The sequence below is a fragment of the Ranitomeya imitator genome, chromosome 4, assembly GCF_032444005.1.
Source record: "Ranitomeya imitator isolate aRanImi1 chromosome 4, aRanImi1.pri, whole genome shotgun sequence".
Taxonomy (NCBI): Eukaryota; Metazoa; Chordata; class Amphibia; order Anura; family Dendrobatidae; genus Ranitomeya; species Ranitomeya imitator.
The window spans coordinates 720,730,064-720,745,871 of NC_091285.1; the positions used below are offsets into that span (position 1 = coordinate 720,730,064).

The window sequence follows — 15,808 nt, forward strand, 5'->3', positions numbered from 1 at the left end:
TCTCTATCATTGTGGGGGAGCAGTCCGGTCTTCTTCTCTATCATTGTGGGGGAGCAGTCCAGTCATCATCTCTATCATTGTAGAGGAGCAGTCCGGTCATCATCTCTATCATTGTGGAGGAGCAGTCCAGTCATCATCTCTATCATTGTGGAGGAGCAGTCCGGTCGTCATCTCTATCATTGTGGGGGAGCAGTCCGGTCGTCATCTCTATCATTGTGGAGGAGCAGTCCGGTCATCATCTCTATCATTGTGGAGGAGCAGTCCGGTCATCATCTCTATCATTGTGGAGGAGCAGTCCGGTCATCATCTCTATCATTGTGGAGGAGCAGTCAGGTCGTCATCTCTATCATTATGGGGGAGCAGTCCGGTCGTCATCTCTATCATTGTGGGGAAGCAGTCCGGTCATCATCTCTATCATTGTGGGGGAGCAGTCCGGTCTTCATCTCTATCATTGTGGGGGAGCAGTCCTGTCGTCATCTCTATCATTGGAGAGGAGCAGTCCGGTCATCATCTCTATCATTGTGGAGGAGCAGTCCAGTCATCATCTCTATCATTGTGGAGGAGCAGTCCGGTCGTCATCTATATCATTGTGGGGGAGCAGTCAGGACGTCATCTCTATCATTGTCGAGGAGCAGTCTGGTCGTCATCTCTATCATTGTGGAGGAGCAGTCCGGTCATCATCTCTATCATTGTGGAGGAGCAGTCCGGTCGTCATCCCTATCATTGTGGAGGAGCAGTCCGGTCGTCATCTCTATCATTGTGGGGGAGCAGTCCGGTCTTCATCTCTATCATTGTGGGGGAGCCGTCCAGTCATCATCTCTGTCATTGTAGAGGAGCAGTCCGGTCATCATCTCTATCATTGTGGAGGAGCAGTCCAGTCATCATCTCTATCATTGTGGAGGAGCAGTCCGGTCGTCATCTCTATCATTGTGGGGGAGCAATCCGGTCGTCATCTCTATCATTGTGGAGGAGCAGTCCGGTCATCATCTCTATCATTGTGGAGGAGCAGTCCGGTCATTATCTCTATCATTGTGGAGGAGCAGTCCGGTCGTCATCTCTATCATTGTGGAGGAGCAGTCCGATCATCATCTCTATCATTGTGGAGGAGCAGTCCGGTCATCATCTCTATCATTGTGGAGGAGCAGTCCGGTCGTCATCTCTATCATTGTGGAGGAGCAGTCCGGTCATCATCTCTATCATTGTGGAGGAGCAGTCCGGTCATCATCTCTTTCATTGTGAAGAAGCAGTCCGGTCGTCATCTATATCATTGTGGGGGAGCAGTCAGGACGTCATCTCTATCATTGTCGAGGAGCAGTCTGGTCGTCATCTCTATCATTGTGGAGGAGCAGTCCGGTCGTCATCTCTATCATTGTGGGGGAGCAGTCCGGTCTTCATCTCTATCATTGTGGGGGAGCAGTCCAGTCATCATCTCTGTCATTGTAGAGGAGCAGTCCGGTCATCATCTCTATCATTGTGGAGGAGCAGTCCAGTCATCATCTCTATCATTGTGGAGGAGCAGTCCGGTCGTCATCTCTATCATTGTGGGGGAGCAGTCCGGTCGTCATCTCTATCATTGTGGGGGAGCAGTCCGGTCATCATCTCTATTATTGTGGAGGAGCAGTCCAGTCATCTCTATCATTGTGGAGGAGCAGTCCGGTCGTCATCTCTATCATTGTGGGGGAGAAGTCCGGTCGTCATCTCTATCATTGTGGAGGAGCAGTCCGGTCAGCATCTCTATCATTGTGGAGGAGCAGTCCGGTCATCATCTCTATCATTGTGGAGGAACAGTCCGGTCATCATCTCTATCATTGTGGAGGAGCAGTCAGGTCGTCATCTCTATCATTGTGGAGGAACAGTCCGGTCATCATCTCTATCATTGTCGAGGAGCAGTCTGGTCGTCATCTCTATCATTGTGGAGGAGCAGTCCGGTCGTCATCTCTATCATTGTGGGGGAGCAGTCCGGTCTTCATCTCTATCATTGTGGGGGAGCAGTCCAGTCATCATCTCTGTCATTGTAGAGGAGCAGTCCGGTCATCATCTCTATCATTGTGGAGGAGCAGTCCAGTCATCATCTCTATCATTGTGGAGGAGCAGTCCGGTCGTCATCTCTATCATTGTGGGGGAGCAGTCCGGTCGTCATCTCTATCATTGTGGAGGAGCAGTCCGGTCATCATCTCTATCATTGTGGAGGAGCAGTCCGGTCATCATCTCTATCACTGTGGAGGAGCAGTCCGGTCGTCATCTGTATCATTGTGGGGGAGCAGTCCGGTCATCATCTCTATCATTGTGGGGGAGCAGTCCGGTCTTCATCTCTATCATTGTGGGGGAGCAATCCGGTCGTCATCTCTATCATTGGAGAGGAGCAGTCCGGTCATCATCTCTATCATTGTGGAGGAGCAGTCCGGTCGTCATCTATATCATTGTGGGGGAGCAGTCAGGACGTCATCTCTATCATTGTCGAGGAGCAGTCTGGTTGTCATCTCTATCATTGTGGAGGAGCAGTCCGGTCGTCATCTCTATCATTGTAGGGGAGCAGTCCGGTCTTCATCTCTATCATTGTGGGGGAGCAGTCCAGTCATCATCTCTATCATTGTAGAGGAGCAGTCCGGTCATCATCTCTATCATTGTGGAGGAGCAGTCCAGTCATCATCTCTATCATTGTGGAGGAGCAGTCCGGTCGTCATCTCTATCATTGTGGAAGAGCAGTTAGGTCGTCATCTCTATCATTGTGGAGGAGCAGTCCAGTCGTCATCTCTATCATTGTGGGGGAGCAGTCCGGTCGTCATCTCTATCATTGTGGAAGAGCAGTTAGGTCGTCATCTCTATCATTGTGGAGGAGCAGTCCAGTCGTCATCTCTATCATTGTGGGGGAGCAGTCCGGTCATCATCTCTATCATTGTGGAGGAGCAGTCCAGTCGTCATCTCTATCATTGTAGAGGAGCAGTCCGGTCATCATCTCTGTCATTGTCGAGGAGCAGTCCGGTCGTCATCTCTATCATTGTGGAGGAGCAGTCTGGTCGTCATCTCTATCTTTGTGGAGCAACAGTCCGGTCATCATCTCTATCATTGTGGAGAAGCAGTCAGGTAGTCGTCTCTATCATTGTGTAGCAGCAATCCGGTCATCATCACTGTCATTGTGGGGGAGCAGTCCAGTCATCATCTCTATCATTGTGGAGGAGCAGTCCGGTCATCATCTCTATCATTGTGGAGGAGCAGTCCGGTCATCATCTCTATCATTGTGGAGGAGCAGTCCAGTCGTCATCTCTATCATTGTGGAGGAGCAGTCCGGTCATCATCTCTATCATTGTGGAGGAGCAGTCTGATCATCATTTCTATCATTGTGGGGGAGCAGTCCGGTCGTCATCTCTATCATTGTGGGGGAGCAGTCCGGTCATCATCTCTATCATTATTGGGGAGCAGTCCGGTCATCATCTCTATCATTGTGGAGGAGCAGTCCGGTCATCATCTCTATCATTGTGGGGGAGCAGTCCGGTCATCATCTCTATCATTGTGAGGGAGCTGTCCGGTCATGATCTCTATCATTGTGGAGGAGCAGTCCGGTCATCATCTCTATCATTGTGAGGGAGCAGTACTGTCGTCATCTCTATCATTGTGGAGGAGCAGTCCGGTCATCATCTCTATCATTGTGAGGGAGCAGTCCGGTCATCATCTCTATCATTGTGGAGGAGCAGTCCGGTCATCATCTCTATCATTGTGGAGGAGCAGTCCGGTCATCATCTCTATCATTGTGGAGGAGCAGTCCGGTCATCATCTCTATCATTGTGGAGGAGCAGTCCAGTCGTCATCTCTATCATTGTGGAGGAGCAGTCCGGTCGTCATCTCTATCATTGTGGGGGAGCAGTCCGGTCGTCATCTCTATCATTGTGGAGGAGCAGTCCGGTCATCATCTCTATCATTGTGGAGGAGCAGTGCGGTCATCATCTCTATCATTGTGGAGGAACAGTCCGGTCATCATCTCTATCATTGTGGAGGAGCAGTCCGGTCATCATCTCTATCATTGTGGGGGAGCAGTCCGGTCATCATCTCTATCATTGTGAGGGAGCAGTACGGTCGTCATCTCTATCATTGTGGAGGAGCAGTCCGGTCATCATCTCTATCATTGTGAGGGAGCAGTCCGGTCATCATCTCTATCATTGTGGAGGAGCAGTCCGGTCATCATCTCTATCATTGTGGAGGAGCAGTCCAGTCGTCATCTCTATCATTGTGGAGGAGCAGTGCGGTCATCATCTCTATCATTGTGGAGGAACAGTCCGGTCATCATCTCTATCATTGTGGAGGAGCAGTCCGGTCATCATCTCTATCATTGTGGGGGAGCAGTCCGGTCATCATCTCTATCATTGTGAGGGAGCAGTACGGTCGTCATCTCTATCATTGTGGAGGAGCAGTCCGGTCATCATCTCTATCATTGTGAGGGAGCAGTCCGGTCATCATCTCTATCATTGTGGAGGAGCAGTCCGGTCATCATCTCTATCATTGTGGAGGAGCAGTCCAGTCGTCATCTCTATCATTGTGGAGGAGCAGTCCGGTCGTCATCTCTATCATTGTGGGGGAGCAGTCCGGTCGTCATCTCTATCATTGTGGAGGAGCAGTCCGGTCATCATCTCTATCATTGTGGAGGAACAGTCCGGTCATCATCTCTATCATTGTGGAGGAGCAGTGCGGTCATCATCTCTATCATTGTGGAGGAACAGTCCGGTCATCATCTCTATCATTGTGGAGGAGCAGTCCGGTCATCATCTCTATCATTGTGGGGGAGCAGTCCGGTCATCATCTCTATCATTGTGGAGGAGCAGTCCGGTCATCATCTCTATCATTGTGGAGGAGCAGTCCAGTCATCATCTCTATCATTGTGGGGGAGCAGTCTGGTCATCATCTCTATCATTGTAGAGGAGCAGTCCGGTCATCATCTCTATCATTGTGGGGCAGCAGTCCGGTCATCATCTCTATCATTGTGGGGGAGCAGTCCGGTCATCATCTCTATCATTGTGGGGGAGCAGTCCGGTCATCATCTCTATCATTGTGGGGGAGCAGTCCGGTTATCATCTCTATCATTGTGGGGGAGCAGTCCGGTCGTCATCTCTATCATTGTGGAGGAGCAGTCCGGTCGTCATCTCTATCATTGTGGAGGAGCAGTCCGGTCGTCAACTCTATCATTGTGGAGGAGCAGTCCGGTCATCATCTCTATCATTGTGGAGGAGCAGTCCGGTCATCATCTCTATCATTATGGAGGAGCAGTCCGGTCATCATCTCTATCATTGTGGAGGAGCAGTCCGGTCATCATCTCTATCATTGTGGAGGAGCAGTCCGGTCATCATCTCTATCATTGTGGAGGAGCAGTCCGGTCGTCATCTCTATCATTGTGAGGGAGCAGTCCGGTCGTCATCTCTATCATTGTGGAGGAGCAGTCCGGTCGTCATCTCTATCATTGTGGAGGAGCAGTCCGGTCATCATCTCTATCATTGTGGAGGAGCAGTCCGGTCGTCATCTCTATCATTGTGGAGGAGCAGTCCGGTCGTCATCTCTATCATTGTGGAGGAGCAGTCCGGTCTTCATCTCTATCATTGTGGAGGAGCAGTCCGGTCGTCATCTCTATCATTGTGGAGGAGCAGTCCGGTCGTCATCTCTATCATTGTGGGGGAGCAGTCCCGTCATCATCTCTTTTATTGTGAAGGAGCAGTCCGGTCATCATCTCTATCATCGTGGGGGAGCAGTCCGGTCGTCATCTCTATCATTGTGGGGGAGCAGTCCGGTCGTCATCTCTATCATTGTGGGAGAGCAGTCCGGTCATCATCTCTATTATTGTGGAGGAGCAGTCCCGTCATCATCTCTCTTATTGTGGAGGAGCAGTCCGGTCGTCATCTCTATCATCGTGGGGGAGCAGTCTGGTCATCATCTCTATCATTGTGGGGGAGCAGTCCGGTCATCATCTCTATCACTGTGGAGGAGCAGTCTGGTCGTCATCTCTATCATTGTGGAGGAGCAGTCCGGTCATCATCTATATCATTGTGGGGGAGCAGTCAGGTCGTCATCTCTATCATTGTGGAGGAGCAGTCCGGTCATCATCTCTATCATTGTGGAGGACCAGTCCGGTCGTCATCTCAATCATTGTGGAGGAGCAGTCCGGTCTTCATCTCTATCATGTGGGGGAGCAGTCCGGTCGTCATCTCTATCATTGGAGAGGAGCAGTCCGGTCATCATCTCTATCATTGTGGAGGAGCAGTCCAGTCATCATCTCTATCATTGTGGAGGAGCAGTCCGGTCGTCATCTCTATCATTGTGGATGAGCAGTCTGGTCGTCATCTCTATCATTGTGGAGGAGCAGTCCGGTCTTCATCTCTATCATTGTGGAGGAGCAGTCCGGTCATCATCTCTATCATTGTGGAGGAGCAGTCCGGTCGTCATCTCTATCATTGTGGAGGAGCAGTCCGGTCATCATCTCTATCATTGTGGAGGAGCAGTCCGGTCGTCATCTCTATCATTGTGGAGGAGCAGTCCGGTCATCATCTCTATCATTGTGAAGAAGCAGTCCGGTCGTCATCTATATCATTGTGGGGGAGCAGTCAGGACGTCATCTCTATCATTGTCGAGGAGCAGTCTGGTCGTCATCTCTATCATTGTGGAGGAGCAGTCCGGTCGTCATCTCTATCATTGTGGGGGAGCAGTCCGGTCTTCTTCTCTATCATTGTGGGGGAGCAGTCCAGTCATCATCTCTATCATTGTAGAGGAGCAGTCCGGTCATCATCTCTATCATTGTGGAGGAGCAGTCCAGTCATCATCTCTATCATTGTGGAGGAGCAGTCCGGTCGTCATCTCTATCATTGTGGGGGAGCAGTCCGGTCGTCATCTCTATCATTGTGGAGGAGCAGTCCGGTCATCATCTCTATCATTGTGGAGGAGCAGTCCGGTCATCATCTCTATCATTGTGGAGGAGCAGTCCGGTCATCATCTCTATCATTGTGGAGGAGCAGTCAGGTCGTCATCTCTATCATTATGGGGGAGCAGTCCGGTCGTCATCTCTATCATTGTGGGGAAGCAGTCCGGTCATCATCTCTATCATTGTGGGGGAGCAGTCCGGTCTTCATCTCTATCATTGTGGGGGAGCAGTCCTGTCGTCATCTCTATCATTGGAGAGGAGCAGTCCGGTCATCATCTCTATCATTGTGGAGGAGCAGTCCAGTCATCATCTCTATCATTGTGGAGGAGCAGTCCGGTCGTCATCTATATCATTGTGGGGGAGCAGTCAGGACGTCATCTCTATCATTGTCGAGGAGCAGTCTGGTCGTCATCTCTATCATTGTGGAGGAGCAGTCCGGTCATCATCTCTATCATTGTGGAGGAGCAGTCCGGTCGTCATCTCTATCATTGTGGAGGAGCAGTCCGGTCGTCATCTCTATCATTGTGGGGGAGCAGTCCGGTCTTCATCTCTATCATTGTGGGGGAGCCGTCCAGTCATCATCTCTGTCATTGTAGAGGAGCAGTCCGGTCATCATCTCTATCATTGTGGAGGAGCAGTCCAGTCATCATCTCTATCATTGTGGAGGAGCAGTCCGGTCGTCATCTCTATCATTGTGGGGGAGCAATCCGGTCGTCATCTCTATCATTGTGGAGGAGCAGTCCGGTCATCATCTCTATCATTGTGGAGGAGCAGTCCGGTCATTATCTCTATCATTGTGGAGGAGCAGTCCGGTCGTCATCTCTATCATTGTGGAGGAGCAGTCCGATCATCATCTCTATCATTGTGGAGGAGCAGTCCGGTCATCATCTCTATCATTGTGGAGGAGCAGTCCGGTCGTCATCTCTATCATTGTGGAGGAGCAGTCCGGTCATCATCTCTATCATTGTGGAGGAGCAGTCCGGTCATCATCTCTTTCATTGTGAAGAAGCAGTCCGGTCGTCATCTATATCATTGTGGGGGAGCAGTCAGGACGTCATCTCTATCATTGTCGAGGAGCAGTCTGGTCGTCATCTCTATCATTGTGGAGGAGCAGTCCGGTCGTCATCTCTATCATTGTGGGGGAGCAGTCCGGTCTTCATCTCTATCATTGTGGGGGAGCAGTCCAGTCATCATCTCTGTCATTGTAGAGGAGCAGTCCGGTCATCATCTCTATCATTGTGGAGGAGCAGTCCAGTCATCATCTCTATCATTGTGGAGGAGCAGTCCGGTCGTCATCTCTATCATTGTGGGGGAGCAGTCCGGTCGTCATCTCTATCATTGTGGGGGAGCAGTCCGGTCATCATCTCTATTATTGTGGAGGAGCAGTCCAGTCATCTCTATCATTGTGGAGGAGCAGTCCGGTCGTCATCTCTATCATTGTGGGGGAGAAGTCCGGTCGTCATCTCTATCATTGTGGAGGAGCAGTCCGGTCAGCATCTCTATCATTGTGGAGGAGCAGTCCGGTCATCATCTCTATCATTGTGGAGGAACAGTCCGGTCATCATCTCTATCATTGTGGAGGAGCAGTCAGGTCGTCATCTCTATCATTGTGGAGGAACAGTCCGGTCATCATCTCTATCATTGTCGAGGAGCAGTCTGGTCGTCATCTCTATCATTGTGGAGGAGCAGTCCGGTCGTCATCTCTATCATTGTGGGGGAGCAGTCCGGTCTTCATCTCTATCATTGTGGGGGAGCAGTCCAGTCATCATCTCTGTCATTGTAGAGGAGCAGTCCGGTCATCATCTCTATCATTGTGGAGGAGCAGTCCAGTCATCATCTCTATCATTGTGGAGGAGCAGTCCGGTCGTCATCTCTATCATTGTGGGGGAGCAGTCCGGTCGTCATCTCTATCATTGTGGAGGAGCAGTCCGGTCATCATCTCTATCATTGTGGAGGAGCAGTCCGGTCATCATCTCTATCACTGTGGAGGAGCAGTCCGGTCGTCATCTGTATCATTGTGGGGGAGCAGTCCGGTCATCATCTCTATCATTGTGGGGGAGCAGTCCGGTCTTCATCTCTATCATTGTGGGGGAGCAATCCGGTCGTCATCTCTATCATTGGAGAGGAGCAGTCCGGTCATCATCTCTATCATTGTGGAGGAGCAGTCCGGTCGTCATCTATATCATTGTGGGGGAGCAGTCAGGACGTCATCTCTATCATTGTCGAGGAGCAGTCTGGTTGTCATCTCTATCATTGTGGAGGAGCAGTCCGGTCGTCATCTCTATCATTGTAGGGGAGCAGTCCGGTCTTCATCTCTATCATTGTGGGGGAGCAGTCCAGTCATCATCTCTATCATTGTAGAGGAGCAGTCCGGTCATCATCTCTATCATTGTGGAGGAGCAGTCCAGTCATCATCTCTATCATTGTGGAGGAGCAGTCCGGTCGTCATCTCTATCATTGTGGAAGAGCAGTTAGGTCGTCATCTCTATCATTGTGGAGGAGCAGTCCAGTCGTCATCTCTATCATTGTGGGGGAGCAGTCCGGTCGTCATCTCTATCATTGTGGAAGAGCAGTTAGGTCGTCATCTCTATCATTGTGGAGGAGCAGTCCAGTCGTCATCTCTATCATTGTGGGGGAGCAGTCCGGTCATCATCTCTATCATTGTGGAGGAGCAGTCCAGTCGTCATCTCTATCATTGTAGAGGAGCAGTCCGGTCATCATCTCTGTCATTGTCGAGGAGCAGTCCGGTCGTCATCTCTATCATTGTGGAGGAGCAGTCCGGTCATCATCTCTGTCATTGTCGAGGAGCAGTCCGGTCGTCATCTCTATCATTGTGGAGGAGCAGTCTGGTCGTCATCTCTATCTTTGTGGAGCAACAGTCCGGTCATCATCTCTATCATTGTGGAGAAGCAGTCAGGTAGTCGTCTCTATCATTGTGTAGCAGCAATCCGGTCATCATCACTGTCATTGTGGGGGAGCAGTCTGATCATCATTTCTATCATTGTGGAGGAGCAGTCCGGTCATCATCGCTATCATTGTGGGGGAGCAGTCCGGTCATCATTTCTATCATTGTGGAGGAGCAGTCCGGTCTTCATCTCTATCATTGTGGAGGAGCAGTCCGGTCGTCATCTCTATTATTGTGGAGGAGCAGTCCGGTCATCATCTCTATCATTGTGGGGGAGCAGTCCGGTCATCATCTCTATCATTGTGGAGGAGCAGTCCGGTCGTCATCGCTATCATTGTGGAGGAACAGTCCGGTCGTCATCTCTATCATTGTGGAGGAGCAGTCTGGTCATCATCTCTATCATTGTGGAGGAGCAGTCCGGTCTTCATCTCTATCATTGTGGAGGAACAGTCCGGTCGTCATCTCTATCATTGTGGAGGAGCAGTCTGGTCATCATCTCTATCATTGTGGAGGAGCAGAAAGCAGCGCAGATTGCCTATGCCTATGAGGCCAACTGTAGATCGGAAGTGCACAAGCCAGTCACCACCAGTTGGAGAGGAGGTAAGCCTGCAACCAACGCCAGTACCCCTGCCAGCCAACACAACAGAGGTCCTGTCCCTGTTGTCAACAGCACCAGACCTACCACCGACTGCCAGTGTTTTGTTTGCAAATGGACTGGCCATGTCAGTCCCTACTGTCCAGACATACAGAAGCACCCCCCAGCCAAGGCCCCAGGGCCTAACGCAGCAGTTCTTTTGGTGGGTGGTGTGGTTGGGAAGGTGTGTGACAACGTACAGCATGTCACCGTGGGAGGCCATTTCGCTATAGGCCTCAAGGACGCCGGGGCTGAACGGACCCTCATCCGATCTGAACTGAGTGCCCCTGAAGAGATCATTCCGGGGAAAACCCTGTCTCCGGGATTGGGGGCACCAGCTGTCCCTTACCGATGGCCCGGGTTTATATTGATTGGGGTGCTGGGAGTGGGGTGAAGGAAGTGGGGCTGTCTGATAATTTGCCCACTGATGTTTTGTTGGGGACTGATTTGGGGAGAATGGTTGCATACTACGTCCCTGACACCCCTCCCCAATCTGCTAATAAGGGTAAAGCTAACTCTGATGATGATGGGAAATCGCATGTGTTACCTGACCATGCTTTATCCAGTAATGATGCATTTGATAACCATTCTTTCCCTAGTATTGATGATGAAAATGTTGTAAATGTGCGAACTGAACCTGATAACCATTTTTATGCAAAAGTTGATGTGTCCATAGGTACAGGAGTGCTCAACCATGTCGCTCTGCGGAGTGAGATGGTTGAGAAACCCCTAGCAGGGGCAAGTGTTGGTGCTACAGGAAATGGGGAGATGCATGGGAACCGTGAGGAAGGTGACGCCATGCAGTTGACCAGTGCCACAGAGGAAGGTAACTGGCCCATAAGTAGCACACAGATGCAAGCCTGGAGAATTTGAGGTACCTCGCCGAGACGCCCACCTCCGTAACTGATAAGGAGAGGGTGTTCTGGGAATGAGGGAGGTTGTACCGGGAGACAGTACCCGGAAAATCACAAAAGGAGTGGTTGGGGGAGAGACAATTGGTCGTCCAGCAGCCATTCTGAAGTGAGTTGTTGCAGATTGAACATGAGATCCCGCTTGCTGGACACTTGGGGATCAGCAAAACTAAGGCCCGGCTGTCTCAACACTTCTATTGGCTTAAGATGGGGACAAATGTGTCAAACTACTGCCGTTCCTGTGTCACCTGTCAAAGAGAGCGAAGGCGGGGCCTGCTCTTAAGGCTCCCCTGATCCCTTTGCCAGTGATAGAGGAGCCTTTCCAGAGGATCGCGGTGGACATTGTGGGCCCGCTGGCCGTCCTCAGCAACTCTGGAAAGCAATACATCCTTACTCTGGTAGACTCCGGTACCCAGAGGCAGTAGCTCTGTGGTCAACTAGGGCAGATAAGGTGGCGGATGCTCTGTTGGCCATCTTTTCACGTGTAGTATTTCCCAGGGAGATGCTAACCGATCCAGGGACCCAATTCATGTCTCGCCTAATGGAGGCTCTCTGTAAGAGAATGCAGGTGAAGCGTCTCGTATCAAGTGCGTATCACCCACAGACCAATGGCTTGTGTGAGCGCTTCAATGGTACCCTCAAACAGATGCTACGCATGCTGGTTGACACCCAAGGGCACGACTGGGAGCGGCACCTCCCACACCTGCTTTTCACTTACCGAGAGGTTCTGCAGGCCTCGACGGGGTTCTCCCCCTTTGAGCTTCTGTACGGAAGGTGAGTCCCAGGACCCCTTAGAATGGTAAGAGAATCCTGGGAAGAGGAGCCGAACCTTTCTGAAGTGTCCATAGTGGATTATGTCATGCGCTTCCATGACAAGATGCAGACCTTGACACAGTTGGTGCATGACAACCTGACGCAGGCTCAGGCTGACCGGAAACACCGGTACGACCAGAACGCCCGAGAGCGGACCTACCACGTGGGTCAAAAGGTGTGGGTGCTGGTTCCCGTACCAAAGAATAAGCTTCAGGGAGCCTGGGAAGGATCGTACGTCGTCCACCAACAGCTCAACTCGGTCACCTACGTGGTCACGCTCGGGGTAGGCGAAAGGCCTTTCACTTCAACATGATGAAGCCTCATCACGAATGTAAACCTTTCATCCTACCGGTCTGAGCCTGCCCGGGAAGGAAGACACCCTCCTGGACATGCTGGCCCAAGCCAAGGCCGGTGGGTCCGTTGAGGACGTGGAGGTAAGCGCCTCATTAACCGAACCCCAGCAGTTGCAGTTGCAAACCGTGCTGGAACCCTTCCGGCCCGTGTTCTTCAACCGATCTGGAAGGGCTATGTTAGCAGTCCACGAGGTGGACACCGGGAATCATGCCCCACTACGGCGAACACCCTATCGAATCTCGGACCAGGTGCAGCAGGTTATGCGCCAGGAGATCAATGAGATGTTATGTTACAACTGGGGGTGATTTGACGGTCAAAGAGTGCATGGGCCTCACCTGTAGTTCTCGTGCCAAAGAAGGATTGGACCACCCGGTTCTGCGTGGACTACAGGGGGCTCAACGCCATCACAGCCTCTGATGCACACCCAATGCCACGCATAGAGGCGCTGCTTGAGAGGTTAGCTGGCGCAAACTAATTGACCATAATGGATCTGAGTCGAGGATGCTGGCAGATTCCCCTGAGCCGCGAGGTGCAGGAGAAGTCCGCCTTTAACACACCTTTCGGACTGTACGAGTCACCGGTCATGCCCTTCGGCATGAAGAATGCCCCAGCCACTTTCCAGCGGATGGTCAACCTCCTGCTTCAGGGACTGGAGGAGTACGCGGTGGCGTACTTGGATGACATTGCCATCTTCAGTTCCTCCTGGGATGAACACCTGCAGCATCTCGAGGAGGTGCTCAGGCGAATTCACCGAGCCGGACTGACTATCAAGCCAGGAAAGTGCCAGATGGGCATGAGTGAGGTCCACTACCTGGGGCATGGAGTAGGCGGGGGCACCCCAAAGCCTGAGAAAGTGGGAGCTATCGTGAACTGGCCCACTCCCAGGACCAAGAAACAGGTGATGTCCTTCCTGGGCACCGCAGGGTACTATAGGCTCTTCTTACAGCACTATAGCAGCCTGTCAAAACCCTTGACGGACCTCACCAGGAAGAAAGGACAGCAGTCGACTGTTCTTGGTGCAGACCGACGCCAGCGAGTTCGGCCTCGGTGCTGTGCTCAGCCAGGTTGACTCGGAGGACCAAGAGCACCCTGTGTTGTACCTGAGCTGGAAACTTCTGCCGAGGGAAGTGGCCTACTCCACCATCGAGAAGGAGTGCCTGGCCATAGTCTGGGCCCTGCAGCGCTTGCAGCCCTATTTGTACGGTCGCACCTTCACTGTGGTGACTGACCACAACTCTCTGCGCTTGCTAAATGCCATGTGCAGAACCAATAGAAAGTTTCTACGCTGGAGACTTACTCTTCAGCAGTTTGACTTCACCGTCGAACACAGAAGGGAGCATGACAATGCAGATGGGTTGTCCCGCCAGGGCGAACCTGCTGAGGTGCACATGGCAGAGTACCGAGAGGTCCTGCCTCCGTAGCGCACACCAGAAGGGGGAGGTGTGATGATAATGTATAATATGATTCTTAGTTGTCTCTGTTAGCACACCATTGTGGTCTCTGACCCACCCTGTGTTTCTCCAAAAACAAAGGAAAAAGTGAGCTGCACAGCCTTCCTTCTTCCGGCAGATCAGCAGCAGTGAGTGGTGACGGACTGACTTCAGTATAGGGGGTGCTCGCATGGAAGATAGATGCAAACATGTAGATCAGAACAGAAAATGCGGCAGCACTCACCCATCTGTGGTCCAATTCTTTATTCAAAACATGAAAAAGTACAGCCTTGCGATCCGAGGGAGTGCAGGTGGACGGGAGGTGAGCAGGTGAATGACGACAGCTGTTTCGCGCTGATCCAAGCGCTTCTACAGGTCTGGAAGCAGGGAAAGTGACGCCGACTTAAAACAGGTGAGTGAGAGCAACCCGCCCCCACCCCGCCGCACGCCCACGACCCCTGTACCAATAAAAACAGGTGCATAACAAACTACACATAAATTATGTTAAAAACAAAATCCCTGGAAAACAAACTATAGGACGAACCTCAACAAGACCAGACGATCAGGGAAATTAAGCCTCCGGTCTGAACGCATAATCCACCCTATCAAAATTATAATGAAGTAAACGAAAATCAATTCAAGCCAGAGAAAACCTATTGCAGGGGCATATTACAGCTCTTCCTACTCACGGTGACAGACCATTCCATAAAAAAAGAAAACAAAACAAAAAAACAAAAAACTAATGGGGAGAGAGGAAAAACGCAGAAATAAGCAAAATGATAAAGAAAGAGAGAAAAAAAGAAAAAATCATCAAAACTCATGCAGCATAACCAACAGAGGGGGCTATGAAAATACAGACATGTCAATTCTGTCATTGAAGCCAGCGGGACCAGTCGCGTTAGTGCGCATGATCCACCGCGCTTCTGCCCTTAATAGCAATTTATGTAGATCCCCCCCTCCCGCTGGTAACACAACCCGTTCTATGCCAGCAAACGTGAGAACATCCAATTTACCCTCATGCATTTCCCTTACATGATTAATAAGTCTGGGAACGCCTTTCCCCGTCTGAATGGATCGGACATGTTCCCTAAATCGCACGTACATCTGGCGTATCGTTTTGCCTATATAGAACATTCTACAAGGACAAAAGATGACATACACTACGTAATCAGTCTTACAGGAAATAAACTGACTTATCGTGTGTCTAATAGGGCCTATGCTCATACTCCGTCCAATGACATGGCGTGCGCAAAAGTGACAATGACCGCAACGGTAATTACCTCTAAGGGTCGACCGCTCCAACCAATTCCCCTGAGTTCCCAACAACCGATTGCGAACCAGAATGTCCCTAACCCGTGTACTCCTCCTATTAGAGATCAATGGACCCCCTGATGCCTTACCTGAGAGATCCCTATCCCTTTCTAGAACATGCCAATGGCGTCTTATCGACGCACGAATCTCCTGGTCCAACGGACCATACTTAAAGCAAAAGGTGAAACGTGGTTCAACTAGACTCTGCTCTCCTCTATTCTGCTTTTCAGTAGTAGAACCCACCCTATCCATAGCTGTATCCAGCAGGATTTTTGGATACCCCCTCTCACCTAAACGTTGGCAGAGTTCACCAGCTTGCTGTGTAAACCCCCTCTGCGTGTTGTTCACCCTCCGCGTACGTAGTAATTGACTATAGGGGAGAGAACGTTTGACATGCGCCGGATGGAAGCTATTAAAATGCAGAATGGCATTGGTGGCAGTGGGCTTACGATAGACAGATGTGCAAATATTGCCCTCCTCGATCGTGACCAGCACGTCCAGGAATTCTAAACGACATCCCCCAAACACTGAGGTAAATGACATACCCATCTGATT

The 15,808-nt window shown here is 51.0% G+C and overlaps 1 protein-coding gene across 1 annotated transcript in view; it reads right to left on the reverse strand.

Moving 5' to 3' along the window:
• The window catches only part of NLGN2 (neuroligin 2), a 250,363-nt gene extending 236,063 nt beyond the window's left edge, over positions 1–14,300 (reverse strand). The window contains exon 1 of the mRNA XM_069767582.1: positions 14,187–14,300. The gene's annotated coding sequence lies outside the window, so the exon portion shown is untranslated. The remainder of the gene's footprint in view (positions 1–14,186) is intronic.
• Between the last annotated feature and the right edge of the window lie 1,508 nt (positions 14,301–15,808).